The sequence below is a fragment of the Hyla sarda genome, unplaced genomic scaffold, assembly GCF_029499605.1.
Source record: "Hyla sarda isolate aHylSar1 unplaced genomic scaffold, aHylSar1.hap1 scaffold_1142, whole genome shotgun sequence".
Classification (NCBI taxonomy): Eukaryota; Metazoa; Chordata; class Amphibia; order Anura; family Hylidae; genus Hyla; species Hyla sarda.
Window position 1 is genome coordinate 34,418 of NW_026607763.1, and position 17,009 is coordinate 51,426.

Sequence of the window (17,009 nt, forward strand, 5' to 3'; positions counted from 1 at the left end):
TACACAACAAAGCTGGGTTGTTGTTGTTTACACTCTGCAAGGCCTGTGGAAGTGAGTGACATCATAGCACTGTAGTTCTGAGGGTTCTAGATGGATGCAACAATCTCCTGTTGCTTCTATGAAGGCCATAATAGACGACATCACCAAACAGCTCCATAGTCACATACACAGCAAAGGAGAGATGTTGTTTACACCTAGTGATGTCAGTGGTATTGAGTGACATCACAGCACAGTGCTAAGGCTCCTGGGCCTGGACACAGCAGCGGCTGCAATATCTCAACGGAGAATACGTTTATATATATGTGTGTGTGTGCGCGTATATATATATATATATATATATATATATATATTTCTCCGCCGAAATCACTTTTAAACCCATTTCCACCTTTTTTTCCCTTCTCTTCCTCTTACTTTTTTTTCACGTTTTTTTACGTTTTTCTCCTTTTCGCCTCTTTTCTGGGCGTATTATTCTTCTTTTTCTTCTTTTTTTTCGTCTAATGCATACCCCATCAGTGCAGCAATGCTTATTCAATACCGCCAGCAGATGGAGACACTGGGGGATAATTTTCTAAGGATTTATACTGATTTTTCCTGTCTGAATTTGTCGCACAGAAAGTTGCAGGCCAAATATGTGTGACATTTCTGCGACTTTAGCTTCTAGAGCATTTTTACAACATTATACATAGGTGCTGAATACATAAAAAGCGACTGTTCAGCGACAGACAAGTCGCATCGGCTGAAAGTAGGCCAGAATGTCAGTCCATGTTGGAGCAGGTTTAGATACAGTCTAAAGTATAGATCTCAAAGTCTGTGCACAGAATTTAGCAAGGGCCTCGCACCTTCTGATGCATCAGGTAGGTGCACAATAGCATAGCCTAACCCTCTGTACTTTGGTCTATATTGATGCGGGACATAGACAGCCAGCTGATGACCAATCCATTAGTGCAATGGATGGCTGGAAGCATTTGTCTTTGCCTTTGCAATACCACAGAAGCAATGCATGGTCAATGTACAGCAATGACACACCTGTGTGAACAGCCAGGAGACCCCCCCCCCCATGTTATGTTACATAGTTACATAGTTAGTACGGTCGAAAAAAGACATATGTCCATCAAGTTCAACCAGGGAATTAAGGGGTAGGGGTGTGGCGCGATATTGGGGAAGGGATGAGATTTTATATTTCTTCATAAGCATTAATCTTATTTTGTCAATTAGGAACATTCAGCACCCACCCGCTATCAAGGCAGCTGCCTATCATGTCATGCCCTACCTGCACAGGTGTGCTGGCTACTCAAATGATCCAATTAAGGAGGCCATTTAGTCAGCAGCAGCAGAAGTCCTGTGCCTGGACGCTCCAACAGCGGCCAGACACAAGCAGAAGCAGCAGAAGCAGCAGCAGCAGCACCACCTTTTGTTTTTTGGCTGCAGCAGCAGCAAGGCCCACAGGGCTGGCTAGCTGGCTAGCCAGCAAGCAGGTAGCAATGAAAGTAGGAATCTTTCTTTTTAACCCTGTAAGGGGGTGGTGCACTGTACCCGAAGATACTGCCATATCGGGTCAATGCATAGGGCGACGGAAGCAAGCTTCGAAATCGGCCCCCGTTCTCAAAAATCCATTTAATATATGGTCCCCAGATAGGGGACGTATCAGATATTAAACTGATAAGAACAGATACTACACTTGATCTTAGCCAAAAGGCCGAGAAGCGATAACCGTGAAAGGGGCGGGCCCAACAAGGTCCCCTTCATGGGCACTATCACTGCTTGCTGTCAGGGAGGCTGCCAGACAATTTTCCATGCACACTCTGGGCTGGGGGGCAGTCAACCACCAGTACACACAGCAGAACCTAAACCCATACCATTATTGCTAAGCAGCAAGACAGGGGCCCATTGCACTCCCACGGGGCCTTTTTAAATGCAATCCATAACCCGGATTTGCCAGGAACCCTTCTTACTCCTCCTACTTGCATGTGACACTGGGCTTAGGATCTGCATAGGAAACACACACACAAGCACACACCTACCTTTGTTGCCTGCAGATGCCTCCTTGGCTGTCCCCAAACGGTATCAAACCAACACCCACGGGAAGCTGTAAGCATAGAGGACATGCCTGCACCCCATTGGACTTACCTGTGTGGGTTAAACCCGGGTTATTTGACAACCTATGGCGGTGATGGTTCTGCTCAGGCAGAGCAGTGCTGATGCTCCTCATAAAGCTGTCGCTGCTGTGAAGGTTCTAGGTGACATCACAAATCCCTATGGTTACATACACAACAAAGCTGGGTTGTTGTTGTTTACACTCTGCAAGGCCTGTGGAAGTGAGTGACATCATAGCACTGTAGTTCTGAGGGTTCTAGATGGATGCAACAATCTCCTGTTGCTTCTATGAAGGCCATAATAGACGACATCACCAAACAGCTCCATAGTCACATACACAGCAAAGGAGAGATGTTGTTTACACCTAGTGATGTCAGTGGTATTGAGTGACATCACAGCACAGTGCTAAGGCTCCTGGGCCTGGACACAGCAGCGGCTGCAATATCTCAACGGAGAATACGTTTATATATATGTGTGTGTGTGTGCGCGTATATATATATATATATATATATATATATATATATATATATATATATATTTCTCCGCCGAAATCACTTTTAAACCCATTTCCACCTTTTTTTCCCTTCTCTTCCTCTTACTTTTTTTTCACGTTTTTTTACGTTTTTCTCCTTTTCGCCTCTTTTCTGGGCGTATTATTCTTCTTTTTCGTCTAATGCATACCCCATCAGTGCAGCAATGCTTATTCAATACCGCCAGCAGATGGAGACACTGGGGGATAATTTTCTAAGGATTTATACTGATTTTTCCTGTCTGAATTTGTCGCACAGAAAGTTGCAGGCCAAATATGTGTGACATTTCTGCGACTTTAGCTTCTAGAGCATTTTTACAACATTATACATAGGTGCTGAATACATAAAAAGCGACTGTTCAGCGACAGACAAGTCGCATCGGCTGAAAGTAGGCCAGAATGTCAGTCCATGTTGGAGCAGGTTTAGATACAGTCTAAAGTATAGATCTCAAAGTCTGTGCACAGAATTTAGCAAGGGCCTCGCACCTTCTGATGCATCAGGTAGGTGCACAATAGCATAGCCTAACCCTCTGTACTTTGGTCTATATTGATGCGGGACATAGACAGCCAGCTGATGACCAATCCATTAGTGCAATGGATGGCTGGAAGCATTTGTCTTTGCCTTTGCAATACCACAGAAGCAATGCATGGTCAATGTACAGCAATGACACACCTGTGTGAACAGCCAGGAGACCCCCCCCCCATGTTATGTTACATAGTTACATAGTTAGTACGGTCGAAAAAAGACATATGTCCATCAAGTTCAACCAGGGAATTAAGGGGTAGGGGTGTGGCGCGATATTGGGGAAGGGATGAGATTTTATATTTCTTCATAAGCATTAATCTTATTTTGTCAATTAGGAACATTCAGCACCCACCCGCTATCAAGGCAGCTGCCTATCATGTCATGCCCTACCTGCACAGGTGTGCTGGCTACTCAAATGATCCAATTAAGGAGGCCATTTAGTCAGCAGCAGCAGAAGTCCTGTGCCTGGACGCTCCAACAGCGGCCAGACACAAGCAGAAGCAGCAGAAGCAGCAGCAGCAGCACCACCTTTTGTTTTTTGGCTGCAGCAGCAGCAAGGCCCACAGGGCTGGCTAGCTGGCTAGCCAGCAAGCAGGTAGCAATGAAAGTAGGAATCTTTCTTTTTAACCCTGTAAGGGGGTGGTGCACTGTACCCGAAGATACTGCCATATCGGGTCAATGCATAGGGCGACGGAAGCAAGCTTCGAAATCGGCCCCCGTTCTCAAAAATCCATTTAATATATGGTCCCCAGATAGGGGACGTATCAGATATTAAACTGATAAGAACAGATACTACACTTGATCTTAGCCAAAAGGCCGAGAAGCGATAACCGTGAAAGGGGCGGGCCCAACAAGGTCCCCTTCATGGGCACTATCACTGCTTGCTGTCAGGGAGGCTGCCAGACAATTTTCCATGCACACTCTGGGCTGGGGGGCAGTCAACCACCAGTACACACAGCAGAACCTAAACCCATACCATTATTGCTAAGCAGCAAGACAGGGGCCCATTGCACTCCCACGGGGCCTTTTTAAATGCAATCCATAACCCGGATTTGCCAGGAACCCTTCTTACTCCTCCTACTTGCATGTGACACTGGGCTTAGGATCTGCATAGGAAACACACACACAAGCACACACCTACCTTTGTTGCCTGCAGATGCCTCCTTGGCTGTCCCCAAACGGTATCAAACCAACACCCACGGGAAGCTGTAAGCATAGAGGACATGCCTGCACCCCATTGGACTTACCTGTGTGGGTTAAACCCGGGTTATTTGACAACCTATGGCGGTGATGGTTCTGCTCAGGCAGAGCAGTGCTGATGCTCCTCATAAAGCTGTCGCTGCTGTGAAGGTTCTAGGTGACATCACAAATCCCTATGGTTACATACACAACAAAGCTGGGTTGTTGTTGTTTACACTCTGCAAGGCCTGTGGAAGTGAGTGACATCATAGCACTGTAGTTCTGAGGGTTCTAGATGGATGCAACAATCTCCTGTTGCTTCTATGAAGGCCATAATAGACGACATCACCAAACAGCTCCATAGTCACATACACAGCAAAGGAGAGATGTTGTTTACACCTAGTGATGTCAGTGGTATTGAGTGACATCACAGCACAGTGCTAAGGCTCCTGGGCCTGGACACAGCAGCGGCTGCAATATCTCAACGGAGAATACGTTTATATATATGTGTGTGTGTGCGCGTATATATATATATATATATATATATATATATATATATATATATATTCTCCGCCGAAATCACTTTTAAACCCATTTCCACCTTTTTTTCCCTTCTCTTCCTCTTACTTTTTTTTCACGTTTTTTTACGTTTTTCTCCTTTTCGCCTCTTTTCTGGGCGTATTATTCTTCTTTTTCTTCTTTTTTTTCGTCTAATGCATACCCCATCAGTGCAGCAATGCTTATTCAATACCGCCAGCAGATGGAGACACTGGGGGATAATTTTCTAAGGATTTATACTGATTTTTCCTGTCTGAATTTGTCGCACAGAAAGTTGCAGGCCAAATATGTGTGACATTTCTGCGACTTTAGCTTCTAGAGCATTTTTACAACATTATACATAGGTGCTGAATACATAAAAAGCGACTGTTCAGCGACAGACAAGTCGCATCGGCTGAAAGTAGGCCAGAATGTCAGTCCATGTTGGAGCAGGTTTAGATACAGTCTAAAGTATAGATCTCAAAGTCTGTGCACAGAATTTAGCAAGGGCCTCGCACCTTCTGATGCATCAGGTAGGTGCACAATAGCATAGCCTAACCCTCTGTACTTTGGTCTATATTGATGCGGGACATAGACAGCCAGCTGATGACCAATCCATTAGTGCAATGGATGGCTGGAAGCATTTGTCTTTGCCTTTGCAATACCACAGAAGCAATGCATGGTCAATGTACAGCAATGACACACCTGTGTGAACAGCCAGGAGACCCCCCCCCCCATGTTATGTTACATAGTTACATAGTTAGTACGGTCGAAAAAAGACATATGTCCATCAAGTTCAACCAGGGAATTAAGGGGTAGGGGTGTGGCGCGATATTGGGGAAGGGATGAGATTTTATATTTCTTCATAAGCATTAATCTTATTTTGTCAATTAGGAACATTCAGCACCCACCCGCTATCAAGGCAGCTGCCTATCATGTCATGCCCTACCTGCACAGGTGTGCTGGCTACTCAAATGATCCAATTAAGGAGGCCATTTAGTCAGCAGCAGCAGAAGTCCTGTGCCTGGACGCTCCAACAGCGGCCAGACACAAGCAGAAGCAGCAGAAGCAGCAGCAGCAGCACCACCTTTTGTTTTTTGGCTGCAGCAGCAGCAAGGCCCACAGGGCTGGCTAGCTGGCTAGCCAGCAAGCAGGTAGCAATGAAAGTAGGAATCTTTCTTTTTAACCCTGTAAGGGGGTGGTGCACTGTACCCGAAGATACTGCCATATCGGGTCAATGCATAGGGCGACGGAAGCAAGCTTCGAAATCGGCCCCCGTTCTCAAAAATCCATTTAATATATGGTCCCCAGATAGGGGACGTATCAGATATTAAACTGATAAGAACAGATACTACACTTGATCTTAGCCAAAAGGCCGAGAAGCGATAACCGTGAAAGGGGCGGGCCCAACAAGGTCCCCTTCATGGGCACTATCACTGCTTGCTGTCAGGGAGGCTGCCAGACAATTTTCCATGCACACTCTGGGCTGGGGGGCAGTCAACCACCAGTACACACAGCAGAACCTAAACCCATACCATTATTGCTAAGCAGCAAGACAGGGGCCCATTGCACTCCCACGGGGCCTTTTTAAATGCAATCCATAACCCGGATTTGCCAGGAACCCTTCTTACTCCTCCTACTTGCATGTGACACTGGGCTTAGGATCTGCATAGGAAACACACACACAAGCACACACCTACCTTTGTTGCCTGCAGATGCCTCCTTGGCTGTCCCCAAATGGTATCAAACCAACACCCACGGGAAGCTGTAAGCATAGAGGACATGCCTGCACCCCATTGGACTTACCTGTGTGGGTTAAACCCGGGTTATTTGACAACCTATGGCGGTGATGGTTCTGCTCAGGCAGAGCAGTGCTGATGCTCCTCATAAAGCTGTCGCTGCTGTGAAGGTTCTAGGTGACATCACAAATCCCTATGGTTACATACACAACAAAGCTGGGTTGTTGTTGTTTACACTCTGCAAGGCCTGTGGAAGTGAGTGACATCATAGCACTGTAGTTCTGAGGGTTCTAGATGGATGCAACAATCTCCTGTTGCTTCTATGAAGGCCATAATAGACGACATCACCAAACAGCTCCATAGTCACATACACAGCAAAGGAGAGATGTTGTTTACACCTAGTGATGTCAGTGGTATTGAGTGACATCACAGCACAGTGCTAAGGCTCCTGGGCCTGGACACAGCAGCGGCTGCAATATCTCAACGGAGAATACGTTTATATATATGTGTGTGTGTGCGCGTATATATATATATATATATATATATATATATATATATATATATATATATTCTCCGCCGAAATCACTTTTAAACCCATTTCCACCTTTTTTTCCCTTCTCTTCCTCTTACTTTTTTTTCACGTTTTTTTACGTTTTTCTCCTTTTCGCCTCTTTTCTGGGCGTATTATTCTTCTTTTTCTTCTTTTTTTTCGTCTAATGCATACCCCATCAGTGCAGCAATGCTTATTCAATACCGCCAGCAGATGGAGACACTGGGGGATAATTTTCTAAGGATTTATACTGATTTTTCCTGTCTGAATTTGTCGCACAGAAAGTTGCAGGCCAAATATGTGTGACATTTCTGCGACTTTAGCTTCTAGAGCATTTTTACAACATTATACATAGGTGCTGAATACATAAAAAGCGACTGTTCAGCGACAGACAAGTCGCATCGGCTGAAAGTAGGCCAGAATGTCAGTCCATGTTGGAGCAGGTTTAGATACAGTCTAAAGTATAGATCTCAAAGTCTGTGCACAGAATTTAGCAAGGGCCTCGCACCTTCTGATGCATCAGGTAGGTGCACAATAGCATAGCCTAACCCTCTGTACTTTGGTCTATATTGATGCGGGACATAGACAGCCAGCTGATGACCAATCCATTAGTGCAATGGATGGCTGGAAGCATTTGTCTTTGCCTTTGCAATACCACAGAAGCAATGCATGGTCAATGTACAGCAATGACACACCTGTGTGAACAGCCAGGAGACCCCCCCCCCATGTTATGTTACATAGTTACATAGTTAGTACGGTCGAAAAAAGACATATGTCCATCAAGTTCAACCAGGGAATTAAGGGGTAGGGGTGTGGCGCGATATTGGGGAAGGGATGAGATTTTATATTTCTTCATAAGCATTAATCTTATTTTGTCAATTAGGAACATTCAGCACCCACCCGCTATCAAGGCAGCTGCCTATCATGTCATGCCCTACCTGCACAGGTGTGCTGGCTACTCAAATGATCCAATTTAAGGAGGCCATTTAGTCAGCAGCAGCAGAAGTCCTGTGCCTGGACGCTCCAACAGCGGCCAGACACAAGCAGAAGCAGCAGAAGCAGCAGCAGCAGCACCACCTTTTGTTTTTTGGCTGCAGCAGCAGCAAGGCCCACAGGGCTGGCTAGCTGGCTAGCCAGCAAGCAGGTAGCAATGAAAGTAGGAATCTTTCTTTTTAACCCTGTAAGGGGGTGGTGCACTGTACCCGAAGATACTGCCATATCGGGTCAATGCATAGGGCGACGGAAGCAAGCTTCGAAATCGGCCCCCGTTCTCAAAAATCCATTTAATATATGGTCCCCAGATAGGGGACGTATCAGATATTAAACTGATAAGAACAGATACTACACTTGATCTTAGCCAAAAGGCCGAGAAGCGATAACCGTGAAAGGGGCGGGCCCAACAAGGTCCCCTTCATGGGCACTATCACTGCTTGCTGTCAGGGAGGCTGCCAGACAATTTTCCATGCACACTCTGGGCTGGGGGGCAGTCAACCACCAGTACACACAGCAGAACCTAAACCCATACCATTATTGCTAAGCAGCAAGACAGGGGCCCATTGCACTCCCACGGGGCCTTTTTAAATGCAATCCATAACCCGGATTTGCCAGGAACCCTTCTTACTCCTCCTACTTGCATGTGACACTGGGCTTAGGATCTGCATAGGAAACACACACACAAGCACACACCTACCTTTGTTGCCTGCAGATGCCTCCTTGGCTGTCCCCAAATGGTATCAAACCAACACCCACGGGAAGCTGTAAGCATAGAGGACATGCCTGCACCCCATTGGACTTACCTGTGTGGGTTAAACCCGGGTTATTTGACAACCTATGGCGGTGATGGTTCTGCTCAGGCAGAGCAGTGCTGATGCTCCTCATAAAGCTGTCGCTGCTGTGAAGGTTCTAGGTGACATCACAAATCCCTATGGTTACATACACAACAAAGCTGGGTTGTTGTTGTTTACACTCTGCAAGGCCTGTGGAAGTGAGTGACATCATAGCACTGTAGTTCTGAGGGTTCTAGATGGATGCAACAATCTCCTGTTGCTTCTATGAAGGCCATAATAGACGACATCACCAAACAGCTCCATAGTCACATACACAGCAAAGGAGAGATGTTGTTTACACCTAGTGATGTCAGTGGTATTGAGTGACATCACAGCACAGTGCTAAGGCTCCTGGGCCTGGACACAGCAGCGGCTGCAATATCTCAACGGAGAATACGTTTATATATATGTGTGTGTGTGCGCGTATATATATATATATATATATATATATATATATATATATATATATATTTCTCCGCCGAAATCACTTTTAAACCCATTTCCACCTTTTTTTCCCTTCTCTTCCTCTTACTTTTTTTTCACGTTTTTTTACGTTTTTCTCCTTTTCGCCTCTTTTCTGGGCGTATTATTCTTCTTTTTCTTCTTTTTTTTCGTCTAATGCATACCCCATCAGTGCAGCAATGCTTATTCAATACCGCCAGCAGATGGAGACACTGGGGGATAATTTTCTAAGGATTTATACTGATTTTTCCTGTCTGAATTTGTCGCACAGAAAGTTGCAGGCCAAATATGTGTGACATTTCTGCGACTTTAGCTTCTAGAGCATTTTTACAACATTATACATAGGTGCTGAATACATAAAAAGCGACTGTTCAGCGACAGACAAGTCGCATCGGCTGAAAGTAGGCCAGAATGTCAGTCCATGTTGGAGCAGGTTTAGATACAGTCTAAAGTATAGATCTCAAAGTCTGTGCACAGAATTTAGCAAGGGCCTCGCACCTTCTGATGCATCAGGTAGGTGCACAATAGCATAGCCTAACCCTCTGTACTTTGGTCTATATTGATGCGGGACATAGACAGCCAGCTGATGACCAATCCATTAGTGCAATGGATGGCTGGAAGCATTTGTCTTTGCCTTTGCAATACCACAGAAGCAATGCATGGTCAATGTACAGCAATGACACACCTGTGTGAACAGCCAGGAGACCCCCCCCCCATGTTATGTTACATAGTTACATAGTTAGTACGGTCGAAAAAAGACATATGTCCATCAAGTTCAACCAGGGAATTAAGGGGTAGGGGTGTGGCGCGATATTGGGGAAGGGATGAGATTTTATATTTCTTCATAAGCATTAATCTTATTTTGTCAATTAGGAACATTCAGCACCCACCCGCTATCAAGGCAGCTGCCTATCATGTCATGCCCTACCTGCACAGGTGTGCTGGCTACTCAAATGATCCAATTAAGGAGGCCATTTAGTCAGCAGCAGCAGAAGTCCTGTGCCTGGACGCTCCAACAGCGGCCAGACACAAGCAGAAGCAGCAGAAGCAGCAGCAGCAGCACCACCTTTTGTTTTTTGGCTGCAGCAGCAGCAAGGCCCACAGGGCTGGCTAGCTGGCTAGCCAGCAAGCAGGTAGCAATGAAAGTAGGAATCTTTCTTTTTAACCCTGTAAGGGGGTGGTGCACTGTACCCGAAGATACTGCCATATCGGGTCAATGCATAGGGCGACGGAAGCAAGCTTCGAAATCGGCCCCCGTTCTCAAAAATCCATTTAATATATGGTCCCCAGATAGGGGACGTATCAGATATTAAACTGATAAGAACAGATACTACACTTGATCTTAGCCAAAAGGCCGAGAAGCGATAACCGTGAAAGGGGCGGGCCCAACAAGGTCCCCTTCATGGGCACTATCACTGCTTGCTGTCAGGGAGGCTGCCAGACAATTTTCCATGCACACTCTGGGCTGGGGGGCAGTCAACCACCAGTACACACAGCAGAACCTAAACCCATACCATTATTGCTAAGCAGCAAGACAGGGGCCCATTGCACTCCCACGGGGCCTTTTTAAATGCAATCCATAACCCGGATTTGCCAGGAACCCTTCTTACTCCTCCTACTTGCATGTGACACTGGGCTTAGGATCTGCATAGGAAACACACACACAAGCACACACCTACCTTTGTTGCCTGCAGATGCCTCCTTGGCTGTCCCCAAACGGTATCAAACCAACACCCATGGGAAGCTGTAAGCATAGAGGACATGCCTGCACCCCATTGGACTTACCTGTGTGGGTTAAACCCGGGTTATTTGACAACCTATGGCGGTGATGGTTCTGCTCAGGCAGAGCAGTGCTGATGCTCCTCATAAAGCTGTCGCTGCTGTGAAGGTTCTAGGTGACATCACAAATCCCTATGGTTACATACACAACAAAGCTGGGTTGTTGTTGTTTACACTCTGCAAGGCCTGTGGAAGTGAGTGACATCATAGCACTGTAGTTCTGAGGGTTCTAGATGGATGCAACAATCTCCTGTTGCTTCTATGAAGGCCATAATAGACGACATCACCAAACAGCTCCATAGTCACATACACAGCAAAGGAGAGATGTTGTTTACACCTAGTGATGTCAGTGGTATTGAGTGACATCACAGCACAGTGCTAAGGCTCCTGGGCCTGGACACAGCAGCGGCTGCAATATCTCAACGGAGAATACGTTTATATATATGTGTGTGCGTGCGCGTATATATATATATATATATATATATATATATATATATATATATATTTCTCCGCCGAAATCACTTTTAAACCCATTTCCACCTTTTTTTCCCTTCTCTTCCTCTTACTTTTTTTCACGTTTTTTTACGTTTTTCTCCTTTTCGCCTCTTTTCTGGGCGTATTATTCTTCTTTTTCTTCTTTTTTTTCGTCTAATGCATACCCCATCAGTGCAGCAATGCTTATTCAATACCGCCAGCAGATGGAGACACTGGGGGATAATTTTCTAAGGATTTATACTGATTTTTCCTGTCTGAATTTGTCGCACAGAAAGTTGCAGGCCAAATATGTGTGACATTTCTGCGACTTTAGCTTCTAGAGCATTTTTACAACATTATACATAGGTGCTGAATACATAAAAAGCGACTGTTCAGCGACAGACAAGTCGCATCGGCTGAAAGTAGGCCAGAATGTCAGTCCATGTTGGAGCAGGTTTAGATACAGTCTAAAGTATAGATCTCAAAGTCTGTGCACAGAATTTAGCAAGGGCCTCGCACCTTCTGATGCATCAGGTAGGTGCACAATAGCATAGCCTAACCCTCTGTACTTTGGTCTATATTGATGCGGGACATAGACAGCCAGCTGATGACCAATCCATTAGTGCAATGGATGGCTGGAAGCATTTGTCTTTGCCTTTGCAATACCACAGAAGCAATGCATGGTCAATGTACAGCAATGACACACCTGTGTGAACAGCCAGGAGACCCCCCCCCCATGTTATGTTACATAGTTACATAGTTAGTACGGTCGAAAAAAGACATATGTCCATCAAGTTCAACCAGGGAATTAAGGGGTAGGGGTGTGGCGCGATATTGGGGAAGGGATGAGATTTTATATTTCTTCATAAGCATTAATCTTATTTTGTCAATTAGGAACATTCAGCACCCACCCGCTATCAAGGCAGCTGCCTATCATGTCATGCCCTACCTGCACAGGTGTGCTGGCTACTCAAATGATCCAATTAAGGAGGCCATTTAGTCAGCAGCAGCAGAAGTCCTGTGCCTGGACGCTCCAACAGCGGCCAGACACAAGCAGAAGCAGCAGAAGCAGCAGCAGCAGCACCACCTTTTGTTTTTTGGCTGCAGCAGCAGCAAGGCCCACAGGGCTGGCTAGCTGGCTAGCCAGCAAGCAGGTAGCAATGAAAGTAGGAATCTTTCTTTTTAACCCTGTAAGGGGGTGGTGCACTGTACCCGAAGATACTGCCATATCGGGTCAATGCATAGGGCGACGGAAGCAAGCTTCGAAATCGGCCCCCGTTCTCAAAAATCCATTTAATATATGGTCCCCAGATAGGGGACATATCAGATATTAAACTGATAAGAACAGATACTACACTTGATCTTAGCCAAAAGGCCGAGAAGCGATAACCGTGAAAGGGGCGGGCCCAACAAGGTCCCCTTCATGGGCACTATCACTGCTTGCTGTCAGGGAGGCTGCCAGACAATTTTCCATGCACACTCTGGGCTGGGGGGCAGTCAACCACCAGTACACACAGCAGAACCTAAACCCATACCATTATTGCTAAGCAGCAAGACAGGGGCCCATTGCACTCCCACGGGGCCTTTTTAAATGCAATCCATAACCCGGATTTGCCAGGAACCCTTCTTACTCCTCCTACTTGCATGTGACACTGGGCTTAGGATCTGCATAGGAAACACACACACAAGCACACACCTACCTTTGTTGCCTGCAGATGCCTCCTTGGCTGTCCCCAAACGGTATCAAACCAACACCCACGGGAAGCTGTAAGCATAGAGGACATGCCTGCACCCCATTGGACTTACCTGTGTGGGTTAAACCCGGGTTATTTGACAACCTATGGCGGTGATGGTTCTGCTCAGGCAGAGCAGTGCTGATGCTCCTCATAAAGCTGTCGCTGCTGTGAAGGTTCTAGGTGACATCACAAATCCCTATGGTTACATACACAACAAAGCTGGGTTGTTGTTGTTTACACTCTGCAAGGCCTGTGGAAGTGAGTGACATCATAGCACTGTAGTTCTGAGGGTTCTAGATGGATGCAACAATCTCCTGTTGCTTCTATGAAGGCCATAATAGACGACATCACCAAACAGCTCCATAGTCACATACACAGCAAAGGAGAGATGTTGTTTACACCTAGTGATGTCAGTGGTATTGAGTGACATCACAGCACAGTGCTAAGGCTCCTGGGCCTGGACACAGCAGCGGCTGCAATAACTCAACGGAGAATACGTTTATATATATGTGTGTGTGTGCGCGTATATATATATATATATATATATATATATATATATATATATATATATATTTCTCCGCCGAAATCACTTTTAAACCCATTTCCACCTTTTTTTCCCTTCTCTTCCTCTTACTTTTTTTTCACGTTTTTTTACGTTTTTCTCCTTTTCGCCTCTTTTCTGGGCGTATTATTCTTCTTTTTCTTCTTTTTTTTCGTCTAATGCATACCCCATCAGTGCAGCAATGCTTATTCAATACCGCCAGCAGATGGAGACACTGGGGGATAATTTTCTAAGGATTTATACTGATTTTTCCTGTCTGAATTTGTCGCACAGAAAGTTGCAGGCCAAATATGTGTGACATTTCTGCGACTTTAGCTTCTAGAGCATTTTTACAACATTATACATAGGTGCTGAATACATAAAAAGCGACTGTTCAGCGACAGACAAGTCGCATCGGCTGAAAGTAGGCCAGAATGTCAGTCCATGTTGGAGCAGGTTTAGATACAGTCTAAAGTATAGATCTCAAAGTCTGTGCACAGAATTTAGCAAGGGCCTCGCACCTTCTGATGCATCAGGTAGGTGCACAATAGCATAGCCTAACCCTCTGTACTTTGGTCTATATTGATGCGGGACATAGACAGCCAGCTGATGACCAATCCATTAGTGCAATGGATGGCTGGAAGCATTTGTCTTTGCCTTTGCAATACCACAGAAGCAATGCATGGTCAATGTACAGCAATGACACACCTGTGTGAACAGCCAGGAGACCCCCCCCCCATGTTATGTTACATAGTTACATAGTTAGTACGGTCGAAAAAAGACATATGTCCATCAAGTTCAACCAGGGAATTAAGGGGTAGGGGTGTGGCGCGATATTGGGGAAGGGATGAGATTTTATATTTCTTCATAAGCATTAATCTTATTTTGTCAATTAGGAACATTCAGCACCCACCCGCTATCAAGGCAGCTGCCTATCATGTCATGCCCTACCTGCACAGGTGTGCTGGCTACTCAAATGATCCAATTAAGGAGGCCATTTAGTCAGCAGCAGCAGAAGTCCTGTGCCTGGACGCTCCAACAGCGGCCAGACACAAGCAGAAGCAGCAGAAGCAGCAGCAGCAGCACCACCTTTTGTTTTTTGGCTGCAGCAGCAGCAAGGCCCACAGGGCTGGCTAGCTGGCTAGCCAGCAAGCAGGTAGCAATGAAAGTAGGAATCTTTCTTTTTAACCCTGTAAGGGGGTGGTGCACTGTACCCGAAGATACTGCCATATCGGGTCAATGCATAGGGCGACGGAAGCAAGCTTCGAAATCGGCCCCCGTTCTCAAAAATCCATTTAATATATGGTCCCCAGATAGGGGACGTATCAGATATTAAACTGATAAGAACAGATACTACACTTGATCTTAGCCAAAAGGCCGAGAAGCGATAACCGTGAAAGGGGCGGGCCCAACAAGGTCCCCTTCATGGGCACTATCACTGCTTGCTGTCAGGGAGGCTGCCAGACAATTTTCCATGCACACTCTGGGCTGGGGGGCAGTCAACCACCAGTACACACAGCAGAACCTAAACCCATACCATTATTGCTAAGCAGCAAGACAGGGGCCCATTGCACTCCCACGGGGCCTTTTTAAATGCAATCCATAACCCGGATTTGCCAGGAACCCTTCTTACTCCTCCTACTTGCATGTGACACTGGGCTTAGGATCTGCATAGGAAACACACACACAAGCACACACCTACCTTTGTTGCCTGCAGATGCCTCCTTGGCTGTCCCCAAACGGTATCAAACCAACACCCACGGGAAGCTGTAAGCATAGAGGACATGCCTGCACCCCATTGGACTTACCTGTGTGGGTTAAACCCGGGTTATTTGACAACCTATGGCGGTGATGGTTCTGCTCAGGCAGAGCAGTGCTGATGCTCCTCATAAAGCTGTCGCTGCTGTGAAGGTTCTAGGTGACATCACAAATCCCTATGGTTACATACACAACAAAGCTGGGTTGTTGTTGTTTACACTCTGCAAGGCCTGTGGAAGTGAGTGACATCATAGCACTGTAGTTCTGAGGGTTCTAGATGGATGCAACAATCTCCTGTTGCTTCTATGAAGGCCATAATAGACGACATCACCAAACAGCTCCATAGTCACATACACAGCAAAGGAGAGATGTTGTTTACACCTAGTGATGTCAGTGGTATTGAGTGACATCACAGCACAGTGCTAAGGCTCCTGGGCCTGGACACAGCAGCGGCTGCAATAACTCAACGGAGAATACGTTTATATATATGTGTGTGTGTGCGCGTATATATATATATATATATATATATATATATATATATATATATATATATTTCTCCGCCGAAATCACTTTTAAACCCATTTCCACCTTTTTTTCCCTTCTCTTCCTCTTACTTTTTTTTCACGTTTTTTTACGTTTTTCTCCTTTTCGCCTCTTTTCTGGGCGTATTATTCTTCTTTTTCTTCTTTTTTTTCGTCTAATGCATACCCCATCAGTGCAGCAATGCTTATTCAATACCGCCAGCAGATGGAGACACTGGGGGATAATTTTCTAAGGATTTATACTGATTTTTCCTGTCTGAATTTGTCGCACAGAAAGTTGCAGGCCAAATATGTGTGACATTTCTGCGACTTTAGCTTCTAGAGCATTTTTACAACATTATACATAGGTGCTGAATACATAAAAAGCGACTGTTCAGCGACAGACAAGTCGCATCGGCTGAAAGTAGGCCAGAATGTCAGTCCATGTTGGAGCAGGTTTAGATACAGTCTAAAGTATAGATCTCAAAGTCTGTGCACAGAATTTAGCAAGGGCCTCGCACCTTCTGATGCATCAGGTAGGTGCACAATAGCATAGCCTAACCCTCTGTACTTTGGTCTATATTGATGCGGGACATAGACAGCCAGCTGATGACCAATCCATTAGTGCAATGGATGGCTGGAAGCATTTGTCTTTGCCTTTGCAATACCACAGAAGCAATGCATGGTCAATGTACAGCAATGACACACCTGTGTGAACAGCCAGGAGACCCCCCCCCCATGTTATGTTACATAGTTAC

The 17,009-nt window shown here is 45.7% G+C and overlaps 7 non-coding genes across 7 annotated transcripts; all 7 read right to left on the reverse strand.

The window, feature by feature from the left end:
• Positions 1–1,517: 1,517 nt before the first annotated feature.
• LOC130301944 (U2 spliceosomal RNA) lies at positions 1,518–1,708 on the reverse strand. Its single transcript, XR_008852281.1, has one exon. It is a non-coding gene; the product is annotated as a U2 spliceosomal RNA (small nuclear RNA).
• A 2,078-nt stretch (positions 1,709–3,786) lies between these two features.
• Positions 3,787–3,977, reverse strand: LOC130301945 (U2 spliceosomal RNA). Its single transcript, XR_008852282.1, has one exon. It is a non-coding gene; the product is annotated as a U2 spliceosomal RNA (small nuclear RNA).
• A 2,084-nt stretch (positions 3,978–6,061) lies between these two features.
• On the reverse strand, positions 6,062–6,252 carry LOC130301946 (U2 spliceosomal RNA). The gene has a single exon (XR_008852283.1). It is a non-coding gene; the product is annotated as a U2 spliceosomal RNA (small nuclear RNA).
• A 2,088-nt stretch (positions 6,253–8,340) lies between these two features.
• Positions 8,341–8,531, reverse strand: LOC130301947 (U2 spliceosomal RNA). The gene has a single exon (XR_008852284.1). It is a non-coding gene; the product is annotated as a U2 spliceosomal RNA (small nuclear RNA).
• Positions 8,532–10,617: 2,086 nt separating this feature from the next.
• LOC130301948 (U2 spliceosomal RNA) lies at positions 10,618–10,808 on the reverse strand. The gene has a single exon (XR_008852286.1). It is a non-coding gene; the product is annotated as a U2 spliceosomal RNA (small nuclear RNA).
• A 2,083-nt stretch (positions 10,809–12,891) lies between these two features.
• Positions 12,892–13,082, reverse strand: LOC130301961 (U2 spliceosomal RNA). The gene has a single exon (XR_008852299.1). It is a non-coding gene; the product is annotated as a U2 spliceosomal RNA (small nuclear RNA).
• A 2,088-nt stretch (positions 13,083–15,170) lies between these two features.
• On the reverse strand, positions 15,171–15,361 carry LOC130301950 (U2 spliceosomal RNA). The gene has a single exon (XR_008852288.1). It is a non-coding gene; the product is annotated as a U2 spliceosomal RNA (small nuclear RNA).
• Between the last annotated feature and the right edge of the window lie 1,648 nt (positions 15,362–17,009).